This window comes from Coptis chinensis, chromosome 4 (assembly GCF_015680905.1).
Source record: "Coptis chinensis isolate HL-2020 chromosome 4, ASM1568090v1, whole genome shotgun sequence".
Lineage (NCBI taxonomy): Eukaryota > Viridiplantae > Streptophyta > Magnoliopsida > Ranunculales > Ranunculaceae > Coptis > Coptis chinensis.
The window spans coordinates 21,967,228-21,979,493 of record NC_141459.1 but is presented as its reverse complement, the minus strand read 5'-3'; positions in this window follow the sequence as shown (position 1 = coordinate 21,979,493).

Below are 12,266 nucleotides of genomic sequence, written 5' to 3'. Positions count from 1 at the left end.
TTTTGGATGTCGTTTTTCCTAAAAAAAAACACTTTTGGGAGTTGTATGGTGACTCGTTTTTTTTTTGCAGTCTTTTTTTTTCTACCACACTTGACAAGTGTCTTTTTATTTCATTTATTTTTAAAAAAAGGCCGAATCAGGGCAAAAAAATGCCCCTACAGTTCAGAGCATTAATAGCATCGAATAAAAGCGATACTTGTGCCTTTTGAAGTGTGCAGTAATAGACAAAGCCCAGTCCTCATCTATCATCAAATGGCTAATAGAAACAATTTTATAGCCTACTTAGCGTCTCAGCCTAATAGCAACAGTTAAAGCTAGGTTCCCATCAAGAAGTTACATACTCAGCTCCTACTAACAAACCATCGCAGCTTCTTTTAGTACTTTTACAACCTACTAACACTACCACCGATTCTCATAACATATTCAAGTTGAGGATATTCCATCCATAGAAACAAAACAGAAAATAGTGACACTCCTCCAATAGGTGAATCTTACTGCTGTCCAACTTCGAGCTTCTTTTTCTGCCAAAACCTATCAACTGCACTATCAGCATCTCCCTGGAACAAAATCAAAATCAATCGTTTCAGAAACCAACACTATCAACTGTGCACTGTTTAGTACCAAATGTGAGGTATTTGTTAGTAGAATTGAGCTTAGAAAGTATGGTTTTTGCTAAGAAAGAAACCAGCATTATATACTGAGTACATCCTACTAACAGACAATTGAAATGATGCCATCACTTATCAAAATCGATCTCTTAGCAGATTTTTACTAAACATCAAGATATTCTAGAGATAGGAGCTACAAGATCAATTCTTGTTCAGTAGAAACTACAAATACCTTAAAAAACATGAGCTTTTTCCTTAGCATAACAACACAAGTTTCAACTACTGAGCATGCATTCTATTCCCTAAACATGGATTCACAACATGGCAAATGATGTCAGGCTATCTTCCTACACAAGATAATTCGATCAAAGGGAAAATGCTAAACAGTAATTGCTCCCAACTATATAACCAACAAAGCGATAGCTCGAAACACCTCTTCTTAGAATGTTCCTACTATAAAGAGGACGTGTCAAATAAAGTTCACTTCGGGTCTTAAGGGAACAACTCCAACAAAAATGTGAGGCGTACATGGTCATATACATTAAGTTGGTATTGCTCAAGTAGACACCTATAAATTATGGGAAAACTTGAGTATTTTCCTAACAAACAAAAACACAAGAATGTTAGATATATGGTATAGAAGTGTCTAAAGGGATTTTTTGAAGTCTTGGATAGTTCTTTCCGAAGACCAATTTTACGTAACTCAGATTGTGGTTAAATCTTTAAAGGGAAAAGAAACGTTCTAAGCAACAATCACTACAATGTCTCTCTCGTAAACCCATATTGATAGTGAACATTCCTTTTAACACAACAAGGAATGAACCCCGTTTAACTTATGGATGTCGAGAACTTACTCATGGAAGTAAAGACTAGGAACAAAGATGCACAAAGAGTGAGCATCAAATCGAAAAAAGAACAAACAGTTTTAGTTCAGAAACTTGCAGGAATAACAGTCTCACATTAAAGACTTAGCTTAGCTTGCAAGTCAATATTATTCATCGTGTTTCCAAAGAGATGCAAATAGCCAATGCCTCCTCGTTATTTTAATGTGGGTCAATTTCTTCATCACTATCAAAAACTGAGAACAAGTATGCACGATGGTTCAACCGGAAGGACTTCAATTGCGGGCATAAATAACCAATAGAAACTGACAAAGACACAATTCAAGCTCTTCCAACAAATGGTTTTCTCTAACAACACTTTTCCTAAAATCACACTTATCCTAAAATCAGCACTTTTCTAAAGACAAGTCATACACACACACAAGAAATAAAGACAAGTCATACACACACAAACACAAGAAGTAGAGAAATGATAACACAGACAAATAGAATACCGTACCTAAAAAAAACGAGTAAAATCCTTCGGCCATTTGACTGTTGTAGGAAGGTGTAGCTCCCCGAATGTTCTTTTGGATCCAAATAAGCGCTCAGTGCAGTCAATGACAAGGCATGCACAGACGTTGTAAATGTCCATTGGGGTATCCAGAGTTGCATCAAGAATGATATTTGCCCTTGTTGCCCTTTCCTTGGCAACAACTTCTCGATGCATGTTAATCAATTCACATAATTCCATCCCTTTAGAAGAATCACCATGTGATTGTGAGCATGTTGGATCCCTCGCCTACAAACAATAAGTTAACAAAGACAAAACCACGATTTAGTTATCTCCTAAATTAGCTCAAGCCCCTAGGCACAATGTCTCACATTCAAATCATACATTTGAATTGATTTACGGTAAGGTAGAACTGACATTATCATCAAGTTATCATTTTCCTTTTCTTCACAATTTGTATCTATTCCAGACAGAGTGAGTACTAGAGAACATAACTTAGACAACTGACCTAGAAAAACACGACTCAAACCCGTCAAATCTCGTGTCATTGAGACTTGATTATGGTGGAAATCTTTGCTGGTAAAGGATAAGGATTTGATGTCTCTGAACATCTCGTTAGTTGATGAATGTATGCTAAATGTTTGGACTAAAGTGCTTCCAGTTTGCAGGTGGATTTGACACAGAGGCCATGAATGCATTTGAAGAGCTACGGAAGATTGGAACAGGACATCAAGGAGACCAACAAACTATAGGCGCCTAGCACAACTACACTCTATTAGATGCCAAAGTCACCGATATCGGCATTATTGTGGATCGGTGCATAACTTTTGTAGCACGCCCTTAAACTTAAACTTTTACCACACACCTGAGAAGAACGATATATGCGATCGATCCTTAAAATGAATGTAAAACACGTGAAACTCGATCCAATCGACAAGAAGTTAAATTGATTCAGTACCTAGAAACACTCCAGTTCCTACCGCGGTCTATATACAAAATAGTTTGTATGTTTTCAAGATCTCCCTAAGTAGATCTTAAACAAATGATGCTTCAGGGCCACTAATGTGCTCTTCAACTGATTCGAGATTCTTTGCTTATCCGAAATAGAAGAATATCAATTTCAATTTAAGTAACTATTAAAAGTGAAAAATGAGTATGGGCATGAAAACTCAAAACAAATAATACTCAACAATATCAATGAATCACCAAACGAAAACCACCGGTGACAAATCAATGAATCACTAATTTCAACCTGATTACAATACTACTCGTTTAACTAATTTCGAATCTGATTACATGTTTAAAGATTATATGAATTAATCATTGATGGATTAAAAAACGTTAAAATCTAAACGAAATCGCTTATATTTGATAAAGAGATTGTAGATTTGATAAAGAAATAATTGAAATTACCTAAAGAGACTATAGATTTGATAAAGAGATTGTAGATTTGCTGAAGAGAGTGATTTGAGAGGATCGATCAAATATTATGAAGATTTTGAGAGTGATTTTGAGAGCAGTGATTTTGAGAGTGATTTTGAGGATCGATCAAATATTATTTTGGTGAGAGAGAACGAAACAGGTTTTTTTTTTTTACCCTTTTTCTATGGGTTGTGATAATGTGATCCGACGCTTAGGGGGAGTTCAACGACACGTGGTGGGTGTGCTCACAAAAGGACAAAACAAAAGCGTCGGTAGCTTTGTCTTTTCTTTTTAAATCTGGTGTAGTGAGAAGCTTATAAATTTTTAGAAGATCAGACTAAGCGTAATAATAACTGGGGGTTAGTGACGATATCTTCCATACGCTAGTTCTTCTACAACAAGAAAGGCCGCCGGTATGTTTGAGATGAAACCCGATCCGGAACTTAAAAATTTAATCGAATCTCTAACTAAAAAGGTAGAGGCTATTTCTGTTCAACAAATGCCTATCCCCGTCATGAATGTTAACTCCAATCCATGTAATTTCTATTTGAGTCTAGAACATCCCGACTCCTATTGTCCTTTCGCTTATGAGCAACAACAATCACAACAAGATAACGTTTGTTCCATTAATAGCGAACTTAATGCAGCTTGGCGACAAAACCCCAACTTCGGTTGGTAGAATAATCATAAGGTTGTTTAACCCAAATGTTAGGCAAACAAACAATTATAACCAAGCTCAACCACGACAAGGTCAAGCACAAGGTCAAAATAATTATAATAATTATAACAATAGTAATTATAATGCTAATAGAGGTATCATTCCGATAAATAATAACTACCAAAATCCATTCATAAATATTCAACGTGACATAGTTCCTATCACACAACTAGTAGCAAATACTACTCCACAACCTGATCGTTTTGATACCTTTATGCAATCTCAATAACAAATTTTACAAGCCATCCAATTTTTCTTACAACAGTTAGCTCAAGAGAAAGTACAACCCAAAGGTGTGTTTCCAGGACAAGCAATACCTAATCCTAAAACACCAAACACAGCATTTGAAGTAAACGGTAATACTAGTAATGAAATTGCAAACGTGGGAGAGAGAAATTCCATCACCACTCTCGGATTCAGAGTGGTGGATAACAAAGTAACTATGTCTATAGTTACCCCACAAGGAGTTCCTACACCAGATATTATACTAGATACCGAAACAGAAACTGAATATCCTACCCCTGTAGAGGTACCAGTTAAACCACAACCTAAGAAGCAAAAAGCAAATGTTAGATATCCAGTAGAACCATACGCTAAACATAGTAAGAAACCACCATTTTCCCATACATTTGCTATGTTAAAAAGAGATACAAACTTTGACGAGATTAGGGACGTTTTCAAAAATCTAACGATTAACCTACCCTTTCTCGACGCAATTAAAAAATTACCTCACCACGCTAAGTTTCTTAAGGAGTTGTGCATTACTAGGAGTAGGACAAATATTCCAAAAGACGCTTCTCACTCAATCGAATGTGTTCCAACTTTATCAGAACATAATGGAATAATTAAGTACAAGGACCCTGGTCGTCTTACTGTACAATGCACCTTAAGAGATACTCACACGACCACTGCTTTATTAGACCTGGGGGCAAGTGTTAACTTACTCCCTTATTATTTATATAAACAAATAGGTATACAAGAAATGCAACCTACAACAATGACGTTGCAATTAGCTGATAGGTCTATCAAGTATCCTAAGGGTGTAGTAGAAAACGTGTTGGTTAAGGTTCAAGATTTCTACTATCCTGCGGATTTTGTTATCCTCGATACATAAGTCGCTAACGACGTTGTCCCGATCATTTTAGGGCGCTCCTCCTTGGCAACTGCCAACGCGCTTATAAATTGCCGCGATGGTTCGATGTCCTTATCTTTTGGGCATCTTTCCGCTAAGGTCAATGTATTTAAACCGATCACACAAGTTCCTGATACCAATATCGATAGAGAGGTTAGTATGATCGAGAGTTTAGCTCATGATTATGTCAAAACCACGTTTCCAAATAATCAGATGCACAAATTCCTTTCCTTTGGACGTTCCAACTTTAATAAGGACTCCTTGGACGTGGAGGGAATTGAGGAAGATTTCCTTCAACTCTTTTGCAACTCTTCTCCGCCACCTCGAGAGTCCCCTCCTATTGATAACCATTCACCCACCTCACATCATTCCCCTTCCATTAATGTACCCCATCCTACACCTTTTCAAAAGAACCTGGAGTTTACACTTGACCCTCTTATTTCTTCTGTGCTTAATGATTTTCTAAATCCGCCTAATACGGATATAATTCCCAAAGAAAAGGCACATGACACCTACATTTTCAGAATTGAGACAGTTTCTACCTACACCATGAATGAGTTTTGTGCTAAACCCACATTCTCATTCTTTCCTTCTAATACTTATCCTTACCCACCATATCTTCCACAACCATCCATTTTTTCACACTTATTCACTTGGACAACCTCTCGTTCAAAGATGAATAAGAAGGTGCATGCTCGGTTACGTTCTAGGTCTATCAGACTTCATTTTCATTCCACTAGGTTGCGCCGTAGGAAATCTTGGTGCCTGATTATGTTTGGGGGTGCATTCCATGTTATTTATTTCTGGAAAGACCCACAACTCTTTAGGTTGTTGATATATGGAAACCCGTAGGTATTAATATATATATATATATAGTTATTTGTTAAAGTCTCGCGTATCTGACTATAAACAACTCATTTGGTTGTCTGGTGTATTTCCTATCACTTCCGTATACTGATAAGTGCACCATTCAAGTAACCGGGCCCTCCCTATGGAGTGTGTGGTTGTAAGTACCGGATCCTAAGTCCACGGTCAACATAATTCACGTTTTCCACTCTTGCATGTTTTCTCAGTTTTTGAGTCATGTTCTTCTATGGTGTGAATTATGCATTTATTGCTTTCTTGTTTTTCTTATATTAACTTTTATTCATAAAAAATTAAAAATCGTTAAAATCACAACCATAGTAAGTTGAGAAGCCTCAGGAATCTGACTTTAAAAGACCCACTTTTAAAAAACAAATTTTCTCAACTCTGTGTCTAAAATTTGTTTGGGGGTGGGGTGTTTGTTCCATCCTAGATTGTTCAACTCTTTAGTTGTGTTGGTTAGACCGTTTAATTGTATTACGATTCGGATTAACATTTTCTATTAAGTTAGATTTCATTCGTTCGCATAACTTACGTCATGCACGCACTTTGAGGTATTTTTCATCTTCTTATATGTCACCCACGGTCGGAATAGAGTATTTTATGGATCATTAGATTGAAAATTCTCTCCTGATCATTTCCATATCTTATTCGCATAAATCGGACTGGTAACACAGCGGGAATTTTAGTTTAAAATTGAGCAAAAAATCAACAAAAATTGGAAAATCAATTTGGGCTTGGGCCCAACGCACGCACGTGCGTCTCCTTCCTCCGAATCAAACAGAATTGCGATTCTTTCCATTTCTGCCATTACCAAATTCAAAAACCTAGCCAAAAATAAAAATAAACTTTAATATACCCACGCCCACAATACAATTCCACATTCAATTCTTCTCCAAAACACTCCTCCACCAATCCCAAAAATTCTCACCACCGAAAAACACCCAAAACCTCAAGGAATTTGGAACTGCCGCACCACCACTACTGTTTTGTTAGTGAGGGAGTCTCAAACTCCATTCCCACAGTCCAGTTAAACCCCCTAATCGTTCTAATATATCATGGCTAAAAAACGAAGGTTGTTGCCGGAACAAGCGTTTAAGGTCGACCGCTTCGCGTCGTTTTACGGTGACGAGATGATTAAGAGGGGTTGGAATTGGTTGTGGTACTCGACACATGAATTCTACCACCCCGATTTGGTCAAGCAGTTATATAAGAAGAGAGAGTTGGACGGTCAGAAAATGTTCATGAAAGTGGCTGGGACTAGGAGAGAATTATCGAGAGCGAAATTGGCTAAAATTTTAGGCATTACGCCTGGACGAAACCTAGAAGCCACGGTCGCGGGGAGTCCCAAAGATAATTGGAGTTCCTGCATTGATGAACGACACCCTTATGGAGGGTCAATATAATTCGACTTCTTATTGTGCTCGACAGTCATCTCTGCGAACCAACCAACTGGTTGTAGCTCAGTGGATTGGTAAGAACATCATTGGGAAGGAGAAAGTGAGCGATATCGGGTTTACATGTCTGCACGTTCTCTGGATATTGTAAGAAAAGAGGTATGAATTATATATCCTCGAGTTTTTGCTAAATATGATTAGAGGAGTTAGAAAGAGTATCGCACCATTTCTTGTTTTAATTATGAAGATAATGTTGTCTTGGGGGAATAAACCAATAACTGAGCGGATAATGTTGAAATTGCATGCAAATGAAAATAGTTATAAATAGTGTATCCAAAAAACTTGGATGTTGTCGGAGGATAGGGTGGTGGATTCGGATGAGGAAGAGGAGGACATGACATGGTTGGATGAAGATGCCTTGGAAAGGTGTACGTCTTATTCAGAACGCATGTCAGTGTTGCATACTAGCGTGCGTTTCATTTAAGCTATTTGTGAAGATATACGAGATAGACAGATTATAGTTCAAAATAAACAAACGAACCTTAACACGAGTTTTGGAATACTCGAAAAGGGTCAGGAAGATATATTGATTAACATGGAGAATATCCATCAAAGTCACCAGCCCAAGATACTGATAATAAAGATTGAGATGGAAGCCAACGCTTGTTCCGAGTAAAGATTCTTCTGACGACGTGCCACTCTTGGAGGGTTCCGCTTCAGATGAGTCCGAGAGGCATGGCGAGAGGCAATGGATCGGCCGTTCTTCATCCCATGACCAATGGATCGGGCCCTTCTTCAAAGACATGGCTAGGTGTTTTGAATAATTTTATGTTTCGTTGTTATTTAGTTGTTTTTATTGTTTTATTAGTCGGATATTAGTTAAGTAATTAAATATGAATTTGGTTGTTTTAGGTTGTTTGAATTAAAATTTAATATAATTTGGTTATCTTCGAATTTTGCGTGGTTGTTATCATTAAGCCCACCTTCTTGAATTGTTTGGGGTGGTATTAAATAGCTTAACATAATTCGTTTATATGTTCGTCTATTTTAGAATTTGTTTTGGAGTGAGGGTTGAGAATATGACCGATATGGGCATCGCTATGAATAGATATTGTGGTAGGATGAAATCTCGATGAGTTAGGCAGTTTCTATCATAAATTCAACCTAAAAGATATTAGGGTTGCCTTAGAATTAAGAATATAAGTTATTTCCATTTTCGGGTTTGGATATCTTATTATTTTCAATTGCCTTAAAGCTTTTAGGCAACTTTCCGATTCGTTTTAGCAATTTAAAACCTATAAAAATTGCATTCATTCTACACTCACAACCCCAACTACATCTCACATTCATCTCTCATGTTTCACTCCCATTTTACCTTATTTTTCCTTCGCGCCGACTTCGCCTATCACTCCCGGAAGCTCTTGAGAAATCCACCCTGGTACTGCAGAGTTTACTTTGCACGGACCTTACCGAGCTAAGCCCGGTCTAGGGCGCTGAGAAATCCCTAACCCGCCTAGGCCCTTGAAAAATCGGTGAACCGATTAGGGCGGTCTAAGCGGACCGATTAGGCGGCTAAGGCGGGTCTAGGCGGTCCACCAAGTTTTTTTTTAAATGATTAAATGTCTAAAAAAATAAAGGCGTGGTAGGCTTAAGATTTAAATGAGTTTAAAATACTTAAGTCTAATGTAAATTATGTCATCAGAAGCAAAGAGTATGTTTTTATATGAAGTCAATATTCTTCAACTATTACACATTTTTGTAATAAATATTTTTGTTTGTGTTTATTTTTTTGAATTATGGTAAATGATTTTCTTTATTTCTTGTAGTATATGTGTATATTACTATATATATTAGGAAAAAACCGCTAAGCGCCTAGCCCGCCTAGGCACTGCCCTAGAAGGCCTAGGCACTAAGCCCATCCCAATAGCTACCGCTTTTTTTAGAACAAATTGCTTTGCCCATCCAAGGCATAGCTTGAAATTTGACCTGGGCACCAAAATTTCCAGTTTTCTCTGATTGTTCCAGGATAATTGTGGCGGTCCTGTAAGGTAGTTTTGAGATGACAACTCCTAAAGTCATCCCCGAAAGCAATCTTTCAAGACTTATTCCAAACACCGCCTATGGTGCGTGGTTTTATAAAAGTGATCATTCTAGCAGGATAGGAGCCACTATTGGTAAGTCCTGATGAACTTTATTCTCCCGCACTTACATCTTATTTTTATGATAATTGTAAGTTCTTTTGTAGGCCAGATGGAGAACATTTCCATCACCATCGGGGATGAACAAATGGAAATTTCCAGGTTCTTGATAGCCTTTGTGCTTGGACTTGTTATGCCGGCCGAAATACAAGACTCATGGGTCTATTTCGTAGATAATATGTACATGTATAACTATGATGATTTGCATTAGCATTACGGGGTAGGAATCTTTAGGATAGAGGACCAAGGGGATTATAATGTCGCCCTTGGTAGCTTGTCTATGAACGTGGGCACTGTTATGTTTTGGATTATGCTCAACATTAGAGGGGAATGACATTATTCTTCTGTGAATGACGAAACTTGTGATATTTTCTTTGCTTTAGCTGGGGGACGTACACTCTATGATATTCCCCAGACCTTAATGTCTAGTTTATCCCTATCCCATGGCAAAAGGCATGAGTACCTTCTTATGCCTGTTTTAATTTGTCGTATAATGCTATGTTTATTCCCTATATTTTGTGCCCGTTTCACGGATTGGGTTGGGATCGACATTGTGAGACCTACCAATTGTATTATTCTATCGTTCTATGCAATGACTTGGCAAGGGTGGAGGATACAACCTCATCAGGTTGTGTCTTACACCCCATCCGACCAAGTGGCGCTTGACAGGTTAGCTATAGTTGACGATAAGTGGCGTGAAGCCTGGCAAATTACCATGGCATGGTAGGATGCGAAGGAACCTCATTTCTTTATTAAGGATGAAGAGGGAAATGAGGAGGAAAATGTTTAAACGGGAGTGCAGGTAAGTGTTAATTTCAGTTAGTGTCTGCTTATGTCCCAAGCAATCTTTTTCTCCTTAACCTCATAACGGGTGGAACTCTTATAGAGGTGCATCAAATTTCTTTTATATATTAGTATGTTATAACCTTGTTTTGTAGATGTTCCGGAATTTCACGCGTTTCAATGAAATTTTCTACCCTCTTTATTTAAAATACTTTGAGGACAAAGCATGCTTCTTGTTTGGGGGGGGGCATAGAAACACATGTAATTAAGACATCTGTTAGGATATAGATATGTATAATATGCACTTGTTTTCTAGCTAAAAAAAAATTTAAAATTTTAAAAAATTTAAATAAAAAGTATGTTATTCATTTAGGAATATTGGTATTGTTTTCTTTTCTCTATGCCTCAATAATCTAGAAGTCTCACATAGCTTTTGCATTAGAATAGTTTTAGAAACTTAGGCTAATATGTAGGTAATAATCCTTGCATCTATCTATAAATATGTTACATGAGTATCTATGATTGTTGGCGAAGAGTTTCAAAATCTAGGCTAGAGTACTTATTCTACAAATCCTGTGAGAATATAGCCTAAAAGCCTTATATGAGTGAACATTTGAGAAATGACACAAGGGAGAAGTAAAATCCGGATAGAGAAATCACACGTCCACTTGCTTGATTAATATACCATATCCTAAGAGAGAATTTAGGCCCTCTTTGGATTGATATAGCCAGAAATTCAAACCTATGAATTATTTTCCGCCAGTCATCCCTCTGAGCCTTTCTTTAGCCTTTCATAAACCACAAATCCTTTACCCTGTTACAAACAAAACAAAATAAATAAATAAATAGAAAATCAACCTACCCAATTCTTTGAATAAGTCTGAGAATAGAGATGAATAATAGAAAAGAGAAGAACCTTTGAAATCAAGAATTCGTTAGTCACTTCAGATAAGAAAGTGAAGTTTCCATCCAAATAAAAAATAAATAAATAAAAGAAAATAAAGAGTTAGAACTCCAAAAAAAAAATAGAATCAAAGGAGTCAAAAACCAAAGAAAAAAGAAAAATATCGCTAAGGATAGAAACAAAGTGTAGAAGCAAAAGTAAAGAACAAGGGTTTTTATTGTTACATAATACAAAGCCTCTATTATCTCAGACTTGTCTTTTTTGAATATCCATTTCCTTCCTTCTTAAAACCATCTCCTAATCCCCGCAACACCTAATAAAGACCTCTAGCTCAATTAGGAATAGGTTAGTGTGATAGTAAGTGGCAGATGTGTTTGATCGACTTTGGCTTCCTTGTGTGTCATTGAGTTTGTAAGGTAAATTGTGCCCACTGCACACTGGAGTAACGAAACTTGAGCGGAAAAATCAGAGTGGTTTTTGTCTTGACATTTATGTGAGGACCTACTTAAGGACGCTATTCCGAGTTTTCATAAACGGGCTTGCTAGTTCAGGCATGGAACTCAATTATGCTAATTACGTGCTTTTATGTATTTCAGGCATGGAACTCAATTATGTGCAGAAATACGCCACTTTGGCTTAAAAGGAGCAAAGGGTTGGTTTCTAAGAAGTTTATGATAAAGGCCAAGATTCAAGGAGACAAAGCCTTTATGAATCCCTTTCCAAAAGCTAAAAAGTCAACATTTGACTTGATTACAAGTTAGCGTAACTTTAAATACCATATCTTTGGACTTAGGCCTCGGATTTGGGCCTACCTTACGTCAAAACGACCAGCTTGGAAAGAGCTTTCCAATGGTCTAAGGCTTAACCCAATCAGAGGAGCAAAAGTGGACAAAAAGTTTGCTGAA